This window comes from Vulpes lagopus, chromosome 8 (assembly GCF_018345385.1).
Source record: "Vulpes lagopus strain Blue_001 chromosome 8, ASM1834538v1, whole genome shotgun sequence".
NCBI lineage: Eukaryota > Metazoa > Chordata > Mammalia > Carnivora > Canidae > Vulpes > Vulpes lagopus.
In genome coordinates this window covers 43,912,138-43,926,183 of record NC_054831.1, presented here as the reverse complement: position 1 = coordinate 43,926,183, position 14,046 = coordinate 43,912,138, and positions in this window count along the sequence as shown.

Below are 14,046 nucleotides of genomic sequence, written 5' to 3'. Positions count from 1 at the left end.
ACAGTCACAGAGAGTTAGACAAAATGAGGAGACAGATGATCATGCCCCCAATGAAAGAACAGGACAAAATCACAGCAGGAGAGCTAAACAAAATGGAGACAAGAGCTTAAAGTAATGATAGAGAATTTAAAGTAATGGTCATAAAGATATTCACTGGACTTTAGAAAAGAGTGGGGAACCTCAGCGAGACCCTCAACAAAGAGATAAATACATACAAAAGAACCAATCAGAGATGAAGAATTACACAAGATGGAATAAGTAGTGGGCTAGAGGAAGCAAAAGAATGAATCAGTAACCTATAGGACAGAGTAGAGAAAGTAATCAAGCTGAACAGGAGAGAGAAGAAAATAGAGTATTCTCTTAGGGAACTCAGTGACACCATTAAGCATAATAACACTCACATTATAGGGATCTCAGAAAGAGAAAGGACAGAAAAGGGGACAGAAAAGGAGAGATAAAGAGTTTCCCAAACAAAAATTAAGGAATTCATGAGCACTAAACCAGACCTTCAAGAAATGTTTAAGGGTACTCTGAGTATAAAGGACAAACCATAAGTAGGAGTAAGAAAAGTAGGAAGCACAAAAACAGTAAAATTGGGTGCCTGGGTGGCTCAGTCGGTTAAGCATCTACCTTCAGCTCAGGTCATGATCCCAAGGTCCTGGGATGGAGCTCCACATGGGGCTCCCTACTCAGCAGGGGTCTGCTTCTCCTTCTGACCCTCTCCCCTGTTCATGCTCTCTCTCTCTCACCCTCTCTCTCTCAAATAAATAAATAAAATCTTTTTTTAAAAAGCAGCAAAATCAAAACTCAATGAAGAGATTCACCAAATAAAAGAATGTCAAGTATGACACTAAAACATGAGGGAGAGAGAAGTAAAAGTAAAAAATGGGTTGGGAATGTGGGTGAATGGGATTCACCACCTATTCAGGATGGGTGAAATACTTGAAGGGAATTAAGAATACACTTTTCACAATGAGCGCCCAGTAACGTATAGTGTTGAAACACTATTTATTGTACCCCTGAAACTAGTACAACACTGGATGCTAACTGTACTGGAATTAAAAAATTTTTAAATAGGAAAACACAGCTAAATGCAATCTGGAATTGACTATAAGGCCAAAAAAAAAAGGTATTAATGGGAAAATGGGAGAATTTCTTATAAGGTCTACAGATTAGTTAATCGTATTGTATCAGTGTTAATTTCCTAGTTTCTATCATTGTATTACAGATCTGTAAACTTGATAATATTAGGGGAACCTGAGTGAAGGGCGTGTGAAACTTGGTGCTATTTTTTACCTTTCTCTGGAAATCTAAAATCATTTTAAAATTTAAAAAGAACATTTGGGGGCAGCCCCGGTGGCGCAGCAGTTTAGTGCCACCTGAAGCCTGGGGCATGATCCTGGAGACCCTGGATCGAGTCCCATGTCAGGCTCTCTGCATGGAGCCTGCTTCTCCCTCTGCCTGTGTCTCTGCCTCTCATTCTCTCTCTGTGTCTCTATGAATAAATAAATAAAATCTTTAAAAAAATAAAAATAAAAAGAACATTTGATAGAACTTTGGTTTATTAGGGTAGAATGCTAAAATGTTGTAGCAGACAGTCCAAAGAATACAGTCGCTTAAAGAATAAAGCAGTCTTGTCTCACATGGCAGTCCTGAGGTATGGGGCAGACTGACTGAAGGGCTGTCCTCCACACATTCACTCAGCTCCCTAGATCCCCTCCACTGCACACACCATCATCCACTGAGGCTTTGTTTTCTTCAGGATGGGTGAAGCTGAGTTCTCATAGGCTCTTTAATGCTAGGCACACAGAGTTCTATACGTGTATGTTATACCACTCTTGTTAATTACATTGTTAAAATATGGCATCACCTATTTTTAAGATTTTATTTATTTATTTTAGAGAAAGAGAGCCTAAGCCAGGGGTAGGGGCAAAAGGAGAAGGAAAGGTAAAGAATCTCAAGCAGACTCTGCGCTGAGCACAGAGCCCCATGCAGGGCTCAATCTCACAACCCAAGATCATGACCTAAGCCAAAACCAAAAATCAGACATTCAACTGACTGAGCCACCCAGGTGTCCCGAAATATTGGATCATTTTAAAATCTGAGGTCTATTTGATAAGTTGCCAGGAAAAGCTTATTATGATATATTTCACCATAGTTATGGGTATCTCCTTGTAATTCTGTCAATTTTTGCTTTCTATATTTTGAGGCCATGTTATTAAATGCTGGTGTAAATGGTACCTTCTGACACCATCTTTTTGTACCAACTTCAGAATTTTTACATCTTCCCACTGAACAGTTCCTTTAGCATTATGTTGTGACACATTTGTTATTAACCATGAGGTTTTTGCCATTAGCTTGGTTTCATCTTTTATATGGCCATATATTGTTTTCTCTATTGTTATATTTGCTTGACACCTAGTTCTCATCTCTTTATTTTTGTTCCATGTAATCTATGCTTTTTAATTCATGTACGGGAATTCAGATCATATATATTTGATTTATTTCTATCACCTTATTGTATATTTTCTATATGCCCTGCTCTTTCATGGCTTATTTCTTCTTCTTTTCTGCCTTCTATTTGATTAATTATATTTTCTTTATATTATTTTTCTTTCTACCAGTTTGAAGTATAAACATTCTATTTATGTTCTTACAGTATTAAATCTCAAATTTTTAATACTTGACCCGACAAAGTTCAAAATAACCAACTTCTCCCCAAAATATGAATGAATACCTTAATACTTTAATTACTATATTCTCATCTTCCATGCTGATACTACTGTGGGTTTTTTTTAAGCATCTGAATTGGTCACTATTATCCATCAATTCTTATTAATTAATTTTTAAAGATTTTATTTATTCAGAGAGAGAAAGAGAGAGGCAGAGTCACAGGCAGAGGGAGAAGCAGGCTCCATGCAGGGAGCCCAATGTGGGACTCGATACCGGGTCTCCAGGATCACACCCCAGGCTGCAGGCGGCGCTGAACCACTGCGCTACTGAGGCTGCCCAATTAATACTTTTTAAAACTTACCTACATGTTACCATGTTCTGTGCTTACTATTACTTCATGATTTCACTGCTTTCTTCCTGGTTGCATTGCCTTCTTCTTGAAGTACATCCTTTTGCATTTCATTCTCTAAAAGTAGTAAATCCTCCAACTTGTTTTTTTTTTAAGATTTTATTTACTTATTCATGAGAGACACAGAGAGAAAGGCAGAGACATAGGCAGAGGGAGAAACAGGCTCCCTGCAAGGAGCCTAATGTGGAACTCGATTCCGGGACTCCAGGATCACACCCTGAGCCGAAGGCAGACGCTCAACCACTGAGTCATCCAGGCGGCCCAATCCTCAAACTTTTGAACTTAAAAATGTCCCTATTTCACCTTCATGCTTAGATGAGAATTTAATTAGAAAGAGTATTCTAGGTTGATACTCTCAGTATTTGAAGATATAATTCCATTATCTTCTGATGTGTATTGTTGTGAAGTCTATGAGAATTCTAATTTTCATTTCTTTTAGGTATTATATCTTTTTTCCTCTGGCTTCTTTGAATATCTTTTCTTGTCTTTAAAATCCTGAATCTTCAAAAAGATCTGTCCCAAAGTGGCATTATTTGTATTTTCCTTTAGGAATGATTGTGCTTCTTAAAACTGAGGATTCATAACTTTTGTCATTTCAAGGAACTTCACAGTCATCAGCTCTTCTAATATTGCTTATCCTTTTACTCTATTTCTACTGTGACAGGAGTAGGGGCAGAGGCAGAAGCAGACTCCCCACTGAGCGGGGAGCCTGGCCTGGGGCTCAATCCCAGGACCTTAGGATAATGACATGAGCTGAAGGCAGATGCTTAACCAATTGAGCCACCCAGGTGCCCCTCCTGTGACAACTCTTGATTGATATAGTTTGTATGTTCTTATTCTATCTACCAAGTTTCTTAACATCACTTACATATCTTTCTCTTTATCTCTCACTGTGCTGTATTCTTGGAAAGCTCTTCAGGTATATTTTCCACTTGACTGTTCCTCTATACAGTGGTGTCTACTCTATTGTTTAAAACACTCACTAAATTTTTCCAGTGATTTTTTTTTTCTAAAAGTTCTATGTGAGTCTTTCAAATCTGTCAATTATGTTCTCCTAAGGTCTTGTTTTTATGACTTTAAATCCTTCCTTTTGCATTTAATCACTTAAATGTATTCATTCTATATTATCCTTAAGATATTGTCATTCAATTATCTAAGGTTTTTAAGGGTCCAACCTGATTTTTGTTGTCTCTGCTGTACAAACTTTTACATCTGTGTGGGAGTACATCTCCCCTTCAGAACACTTTTACATGCATTCCTCCAAAGAGACCTAGCTGTATTCCCTAATCTGGGAACAATTTTTATGAAAAATGTTTGGTTTGGCTGCTGCTTGACCATATGGGTAGTATAAATTTACTGCCCAAAACTCAGATAAAGCACAGCCCTGCAATTATGAATTTGGAGAAAGGGGGGGGGTGTCTCTTTTTTTCAACCAAAGACGAGCTTTCTGCTATCTTTCTATGCCAGTGCATAAGTTTTCCCAGTCCCCTTTCACTGGGGGTAGAGCCACTTGAGCATGTGGATGGAGGAGGGATTTGGTTCAGTTCCAATTCTGTCCTTTTCATCCCCTTATGGTAGCATGTCTTGTTGCCATGTGGGCATTAAAATCCAAGTTCTGGGGTGACAGGGGCTGACCGCCTGTTCTGTGCTCTCCCCTAACCCAAGGACTACAGAGGAGCTTATCGTTCTTGTTTTCAGTTCCTTCTATTCCTAGAACCAGAGGATGTCCTTTCTTTTTCTCACAGCTACTCAGTCACTGAGAAGAATCTTTGCTACAATTTGTCCAGAATTTCTGGGTACTTGCCGAAGGATTGGAGATTAGCCTGTTTTACATATTTCTAGAAACCAGTGTAGTTATTAAATCAAGCTTGTTCCCCGCTTCCACTTCATCTGGTTCCTTAGTTCCCAGGTTTAACAGTTTGGCTTTTGCTCCCATCTCTCTGGAGCATTCTGTTCTAATAACAACAAACTGTGCACAGCAAGCTGATCCCTCTACCTGAAATGCCCCTGTACCCCGCCCTAATCTGTTTACTTAACTCTTAAGCTATCCATTAACCTGCAGGGCCTGTTTCATCTTCTCTGAGAAGACTCTCCTTTGAACCTCTATAGTCCCACAGATCTGGGTGCTTATTTCTGTCTCACTATATTATAATAAACATACATGTTAGCATCTCCCTCACCAGTTAAGATCCTTGAGGTCTGGGATTGTGATTCACTCATTGTATCCCCAGCCCCTAGCATAGCATCTGACACATAGCAGGGATTAATATATTAGTTAACTGAATACATGAACACAGACAAGTTCCATAATTATCGCCTTTAAAAGATTTAACAATTCCTCCTCCCAAAACCCAGAAAGTTCCAGTTTTCTGGAAAACATTTTTGCAAGACTATCATTTGAGGAAGAAAAGAAAAGTAGGCAGAGCTCAGAACAATGTACACCAGGGCTAAATGGTACACTGTGGTCCCTCTCTTCAGAGGGGTCAGCCTGAGATAAGAAAGATGTGAAATTCAATTATACCGAATGTTCACATCCTTCCAATGACTTGCCATAAAATGTAGTACAAAGGCTCAACCTGTCAATGACCTTCAAGGTCATTGAAGATCTGACACCCGGTCTGCCTTTCCTGTGTTATTTTCTGCCCTACAAAACTTCACTCATTTCCCTAAATGATTATGAATTTCTTATTATCATATTATCACCCCTTGATCCAAGCCCCCTAGTCATGCTATGTCCGAGGGCTCAAAAAGAGATGAGTTTGTTTCAGGTACTCTGCTTTTTTTTTTTTTTTTTTTTTTTTTTACTACTGGCTTCATTTATGCCTTTTAGGTAGATACCAAAGGAAATAGAATGGATGTGATCGTGTTACTCTTGGCTGTAATAAAGTCCTCTGCTCCTTTGCCTGCATTACCATGAACTTTATATAAGAGCTGGCTCACAGTCTGTGAGCAGCCCTCCCACAGTTCAGCTCCAAGGGAGGGGAAAGAGGCTGATATTTTAGGTCTAACACGACTCCGAAATGGCAGTCATCTCTGCCTCTCCCCGCCACCCCTGAAGACAAGGGCACTGGTATGTTCTGCAATCCGGGGTCCCTTAGAGGTACTCTGTTCCTGAGATGTCACTTTTCCCAGTGAAATCTGCTACCTTGTTGAAAAGGATTTCAACGAACTGATTACTTCAGAATAAGTATGTAATTATTTTTGTGGTCAACTGAGACAACATCACATGGGAAATAAGAACAGATGTTGCCCAAAAAAGAATTCAGCTTGGCAGATGCAGAAACATGGTGGGGAGAGAACATCCTCTGACTGTCTGGCTGAGTAATTGCAAACAGCTGCTGGTCTGCATAAGGCTCCGACTAAGAAAATGTCTCAGCAGGAAGGAACACTGTGCTCCACTGGCCCCACCTCCCCCTCGCGTGGATCAAGAAACAGGCCATAGAAAAAGTACAGTCAGAAACCTCATCTGCTTCTTTCACCCAAAGATTTCTTTTTCTGGAAAATGCAGAAAACCCCCAAAATTGTTTTCTTCGGATTTTCTTATACAAAGAGTAGAAGTCCTAATGAAGCGTTGTCAAATATTTTTAGGCTGTTGAGAAGCCAGTGAACTCCACGGAGTGACTGACATTCCAGAGCAGCTTCTGTCCTCAGTGTAGTCTCTGCTCACATGCGGCCGTGTGACTGCAGAGCACTAAGCTCTGAGCAAGCCCGCCTGGGCTCTCTTATTAGCCTCCCTGTGAAAGGAAAGCCATCATTTGATGGATCCTACCCTGCCCCAGCTCTAATGGAACATGTCTCCATGCTGGGAACATTTATGAATTTCATCCTCATTCAGAAAATATTCTGAATATCTTTTCTACTCTCTATTTATAGTTCATGGCAATCTCCAAATACCAATAGTATCCTGAGTTTATTTCGGGCCCCTGGTGCATTCCAAAAGAGTTCTGCTCCTCTTGGCCTCCCCTGACTTCACGCTCAGAGGAGGGAGCAGGCTTGGGTGACCATCTTCTGCAAGAACTTGCCTCCCTGCCTCCTGTGCCTCTTGCTTTTGCTGCTGTTTCTCTCCCTCCACGAAACCTTCCTCCTGGTTCCAGATACTGTTACTTTACCCTTCTTCTGGTCTCCTGGAGCACTTTAGGAAACTTCCATCACAGCACAGCATTCCGTGTGTTCCAAGATTTGGTGTCCTCACTCCGCTCCCCAGCCAGACTCTGAAATCCAGGTGGGAAGGACTGAGTCAGTGGCACCTTTAAACCTCACGGAGGCTAGCACATCACCCGCGCATTCAACCTGTTCAGTCATGAGGTCTGACCATGCAGGTATAGATGAACCCATGAGTCACTGTCTCTCCCTCTCTGTTTCTCCTGAGTCCCAGGCTGCCTCCCTATCCCCATACCTTCCCCCCTTAAACTCTGAAAACAGGAGCTTAATGAGCGCCGTGCTCCTATGAGGTAATCCAAGCCCTCGTTCCTACTCATTCCCTGTCCAACCTTGGCCGTGACCCTGACCCACAGGAGATTTTAGAAATTATACGCACAGACAATTAACAATACTCTATTATGTGCTTGATATTTACTAAGCGAGTAGATCTTAATTGCTCTCACCAAAAAAAGAAAAAAAAAAGGTAACTGTGAGGTGATGGATGTGTCTGTTTGATTGCGGTACACATGTCACAAGTATGTGAATATCAAAACGTCACATGGCACTCTTAAAGATATACGATGTTTATTTGTCAATTATGTCTCAATAAAACTCAAAAAAGGAATTATTTGTTCAGGTGATGAGAAAAACTATTCTCCTCAGGCCCTATTCTGTTCTGAGTTTCTTAAAGATATGACACTTAAAGATATGACTCTGGACTCTTCAGAAAGCTCTTTGAAATTCAAATCTAGGGTCTCTGGAAGGTTCATTAGAAAGCGAACTCTGTGGTGAGTGGGCTCTCACTGCAGAAGACAGCAACTGCTTTGCATGAGGGTTAACTCAAGGAAAACTAAAATACTTAAGGGCTGTATTTTTCTCTCCCTTGGTGCAAAGTGCATATTTCCAGGACTTAGATTTATCGGTTTTATTGATCAGAAGAGTGTCCAGGGAGGAATCGCTACTGTTTTTCTGCTCCACCTACCTACAAATGTTATTATCTGGACTGATTTGAAGAATAACACTATAGACGTAGCTTTTCCACTTTCCTGTCAGTTCCTCCTGAACCCGGAGAGCAGGCAGCTCAGGCCAGGCTTGGGGTGCTCAGCCCTGCACAGATGCTGTCCCAGCCCAGCCAACCTCCAGGGGCATCTGAAAACCCACCTCCCTGCGCCCCCCGTTCCACCGCTAACTTACTCTTTAGATCCTCGTAGTTAGAGGCTCCAGGATTCTGCTCACAGCAAAATCCTGAAGTCATGTGGCAGTTTTTAAAGATCACAGTGAATTAGGACCTCGTTGTTGAAGAGATGCTCACAGATGGGAAGAGAAGCTGGTACAGCCATTTCGATTGTGTTCTAAGCTTGCCAGGGTGTGTGCCTCCTTCGTCAGCATCCTCTCATCCTCTGTTGCTGTTGGGCACCGCTAAGAGACAGACAGACAGAGATGGTGGGGCGGCAGGTGGGAGGTGGAGAGGGGGAGGAAACATGATAGATCTTTGCTCTACTTTTGGTTTGCAAAGAAAGAGGCCACTTTTGTGGTGCTTAACCTGACCATTAGTATTAGTGATAATAAAGTTGTAAACATCCCAAAGGACCAACTCAGTGTTCATTTCCCCCTCATCTGTCCTCTCCCTTTCTCTCTCTCTCTCTCTCTCTCTCACACACACACACACACACACACACACACACACACACACGGACTAATCTCTTAACTGGAAGAGAGTTATCTCAAGGGATCTTCCCAAGGTCTCTGCTCTTATTTATATTTCCAGAAACTCTTTTTAAAGGAGGTATAAGAGGCACTGTTGAGAAGCAAATCATTTGTCAAGGGAGCCCTCTAAGTTAGGCAATGATTACACCGTGCACACATTGCCTAAGGACACATCCCGTGCTGCTGCCCCGGGGCGGAGAGCTCCGGAATTGAGAAAGGCTTGGTGGGGAAGAGAAGAGGGAGAGGGGAAAGAAGGAAGAAGGTTGTTCCCTTACTAGAATGAACCGTCTTTAGTTAAAGCTTCATCTGGCTACGAGTTGGGATTGTGGGTTCCTGAGTGCTTTTTGCTTAGTGCCTGCTATTCCTCTCTGAGTACTACTTGGCAGTGCTAAGTACCACGCTGATCCTTGACCACTGCCCTCACCTAATAGTCACACTCTTATTTGTGTGATAAAATGTGCAGAAAATGCAACCATTAAAAATGATCAAAATTTTAAGAAAAATAAATACAGCCATATAATCTGACATTCTGTTTCCCTGCCTGTTCCATTATTTAGGATTATTTAGAGGGCTTTAATTTTTTTTTCTTTTTTAAGAAAAATTTAAATTTTAAATTTTAAAATTTAAGAAAAATTTTATTTTTATTTATTTGAGAGAGAGAGTGAGAGAGCATAAGTAAGGGGAGGTAAAAGCAGACTCCCGTTGAGCAGGGAGCCCAATGCAGGGCTCGATCTCAGCATCCTGGGACCATGACTTGAGCCAAAGGCAGATGCTTGAACGACTGAACCACCCAGGTGCCCCTAGAAGGCTTTGACTTCTGCTCCTGCCTCCAGCCCTGCTCCCGGAGACCTCGTTGAGCTCCAGTTTGCCCATAAACAGCCAGAAGCACAGAAGAAAGCAGGGCTGACCTCGCCCCATCCTGGGGTCAGAAGTTAACAGGTATCTCCTGCTCCCCAGGGATGCCTGTGAGGCCAGGGAAGTAAGCTGAAAGCCCCTGCCCCTCTTCCCTTCCTTGCAGTTTTTAGCCCTCAGAGCCCCCGTCTGTGGTAAGTGCTCAATAATTATTTCCATCAAGCTGCTGGTAGAAGAGCAGACCTCTTGCTCCATACACGGTCGGGTCCAAAAGATTCTTGAGAGAGAAGATGAATCAAGTTGTTTCCATAGCCTTTCATTAGCCACAGATATGACTAATTAGTTCATGAGTCAGACCCAGGCAAAGGTGACAGCACTTGCATTTGGATCTGAAATGTTCTCACAAATGAGGGGACAAGGATGTGGTCTGCCCACTCTGATGCCATGGCACATAAACCCCCGAGCTGTGAGCCTCCTGTCACTGCGTCAAAGTCACAGACGATCTGAATTCTATCCAGCAAAAGGCTGCAAGGATACTTTGAATCAATAGTTCAACAAAGGAATTACAAAAAGAGTCCGGTTGCCAATAAAATCGCATCCTGAAACTCAAAGTGACAAAGGAGAATGGGAGGAATTAGCAGGTGTGTTGGTCAACAAGCAGTTATGTGAACTGGAATAACCCTGCTACACCAGGTCTGATGGGAGCTTGGGAGGAGGGGAGGCATCATCTAAATGTAGATGAGGGTGAAGTGATCAGAAAAAAGAATATAACTGTAGATAGATATTGCATAGAGAGTACAGCTATAGCTAGATATAGTGTAGATATAGGTAGATACAGTGTCGATACAGGTATCTATACTGATACATAAGACACGCAAGGCAGGGCCTGGAGATTAGTCACACTGAAAATAAAAACCAGATAAAATAAATAAGTAAAATAAAATAAGAACAGGAATATAAGCAACCTACAAAACAGAGGAAAGGAAAATCAAGGGGATAATTTCACCAAAGCCAAAATCGTCACTTTCTTCAAAAGCTAAGAGAAATGTGAATCTCCTCCAGGAAGCCCTCATCCCTTGACCGGTCACTACTTGATCCTCCACTGGCTATTCGCTCAGAAGAGACTGTGAGTCTATCGTGCACAAAGGCTACCAGGTCAAGCAGATCTAACATTCTCCAAGAAGCTTCCAGGTTGGGGAGTTAAGGCAAATGCACAAATAACTTTTTTGTAAGATCCTAAGCAACAGAGGCTCTAGAGTGGTCCAAAGGAGAGGCAAGAACCCTAGAACCTCAAGGTGGGAGAGGCTGGTCCCCCTGGGAAACTGGACTCGGGTAGGTATCAGGCCAGTCTGTGTCTGCTGGGTCTCGTAAGGCACTTCTTCAGGTTTGGGGCCCAGAACATTTGGTGCACCTCTGATTTGTCTCCCATGCTGGGTCCTGTTGCTGAGTGAAAGCAGGTGTCCCGTTTGCATGGGGACCCAAATGGTGCCCTGCACTGGCCGGTTCTCTGGAACTGTCTACTGAAAACCAAATTTTCCCCCATGTCATCGAACTAGCAGAAACACGAGGCATGGCAGGTTGCCTGAGAATAACGGCAATATTTGCAATATGTTTTCACGATTTTCCCATCGATTAGTTCTTAGCAGACAAAGGCCTTTATGGAAGCAATGATTTCTTTCCCTTAGCAGGCTAAATGATGCTTTTGGTGAATCATTTCTTTATTTCAGTTTCAGACTGCATCTCACAGAATCACCTGAGGGGCAAATCTCTCCAAATGAAACCATTAATAAGAACTGATAAAACCGTGGCAGCTTTGCACAACTACCCCTGAAGGTCAACCACATCACAAGCAGGGGCTCTAAGTCCATTTGTAAATCTGCCACGGAAATTCTGCCCCCCGCCCCCCGCACTTCCCACCTGTCTCTGGCTGGCCCCCAGAGTGCCACTAGGGCCTCAAGTCTCCGAGTGTGGCCCCTGGACCAGCGGATCAGCACCACCCGAGGCTTACTAAAGATGCAGACCCTCAGGTCCCACCCCAGACACGGAGCATCAGAATCTGCATTTTAAGGAGCACGGGGGGGGGGGGGGGTGCCGCCGCCCGCCCCAGATGACTTGATTGCACCTTGAGAAGCACTCCTCTAAGCTAAGACTTTGTCCTGAGGAAATGATGAGAGGCGCACAGAGCTGGAGGCCCCGTGCTCACTGCCGCAGGGCTTACGGAGACTGACCCTGGGAGCACACCGAGCTTCCACGGCGGCCCTTCCCCGGCGCCTGCTGTGCGACACCGACACCGAGGAAAGAGGAGTGACAATACTGGGAAGCCCGAGGGGGCTTGTGATGGGACGGAGCATCACGCAGCCGCCGTAGACGTGCCCTCTGCAGCCGCAGACACAGGCCTGCTCCTGGAGCCTGGCCCCGGCCCTCGGGGTTGGCTCGCCCACTGGGAGTCCCTCCAGCCAAACAGTTGGCGAAGCCCGCTAAACTGGGGACATGTCCCTTTGCTACACGAGTGAGCAAACACGGAAGCGTGTGGGCCGCTGGGGCCCTCGGAACTGCGGGCGAAGGGGTGGAGGTCCCCGCCCCGGACTTGGCTGCGCCCCCTCCAGCGCCGCGGCCGCCTCCTCTCGCCGCGCTCAGCCTCAGCGGACTTACGTGTCCGTAGCCGGGTTGTTTTTGTTTTTGTTTTTGTTTTCTTAAAAGCGAGACAGCTCACTGAAGCAAACATAACTTTATTCGGCTACAGCCGTGAGAAGGCAATAAACTCTGCAGGGGGCCCTTGCCCAGAATACGGCAGGGTCGCCCGCCGCTGCAGGGCTGGGCCCCGCGGGCGCTCCCGACCGCCGCGCGTCCCGTCACCACCGCTCTGCCTCCCATCACCCACGCACAGCCCGGCCAGGCAAGCAACACTTCTCGTGAACTGTCAGCGACCGCCTTTAGGAAAACCCCCGAGGGCACAGGCCCCAGCCCCTGGCTGCATCACAGCCACCCCCGCCCAGCTGGCTGCATCCGCAGCGCTCGCACCGCTTCTCCTCTCAGGGAAATCCAAGTCCAGCTGGAAATCCAAGTCCAGCTGAATTTCTTTTTGTTGGGTCTTAATCTAATCCTCTCCCTGGATCACTCAACTCTGTCTGGCCTGCGGCAGCCCTCCCAGCCCCTTGATTCTCTCCACAGTCTCTTCCAGCCTTATTCGCATCCCGCTCATTGATTAAATCAACAACCAAGCCCCATATTGTGTTGGATGTGATGTCCTCAGGTGAGCCAAGGGATTCACTTCTTATCTGGGAAGAAAGAGACGTGGACAAAGCCAAACTGCCTAAGTGCCCATGATGTCACCAGTGTTGCTAAGTCACATTTATTTTTTAATATTTAAATAAAAATCACCTTGGTCCCCTCCCTTCTCCAAACTTCTGTTTTGATGAGTACTCTTCTTTGGCTCTGGATTTCAGCACCTGCTGAATTCTTTCCCACTGCTCCGCCTGGTCCTGTCACCTCTATGAGCTGGCCTTTGTCTGCATCCTGTGCCTCACTCTGGGCACCACCTTGCCTCTGTCAGTCCCCAGAGTCCCTCTACCTGGTTTCCCATCTGTGTCTGGCAGAAAAAGTTGATTCTCCCACTTTATCACCAGGAGTCCTTTCCCTGCCTTTATCTCTCTACAGATCTTTCCTTATAAATCTGAAAGCTCATTCAGCTGACTGCTAACCAAGAGCCATCCAGGAGAGGACTCCAGGTTTTGGCAGCACAATTTACAGTCTTTTAATAGGATCAGATTCTCAGGCAGCTCCCTTCCCTATTAGCTTCTCTAAGATATTACAGTTATATTTCATACTGTATATGTACAACTATATTAAGCAAGAAGAAAAATCTCAAATCAATAACCTGAGCTTCCACCTTAAAAACTGGAAAAAAAGACCACACAAAACCAAAAGCAAGCAAAAGGAAAGAAATAATAAAAATCAGAGCAGAAATCAGTGAACTAGAGAATAGAAAAATAATAAACAAAATCAATGGAACCAAAACTGGTTGTTTGGAAATATCAACAAATCTTTAAACAAGATTTCTGACCAAGAAAATATTGTGAGTCTGAAGTACAAAAAGGGGTATTACTGCTGACCTTATAGAAATAAAGAAAGAATATAAAAGAATACTATGAACAGTTGTGTGCCAGTAAGTTAGATAACTTAGATGGAATGAACAAATTCCTAGAAAGACACAAGCTACTGAAATTGATAAAAAAACAATAGAGTGATGCCTGAATGGCTCAGTG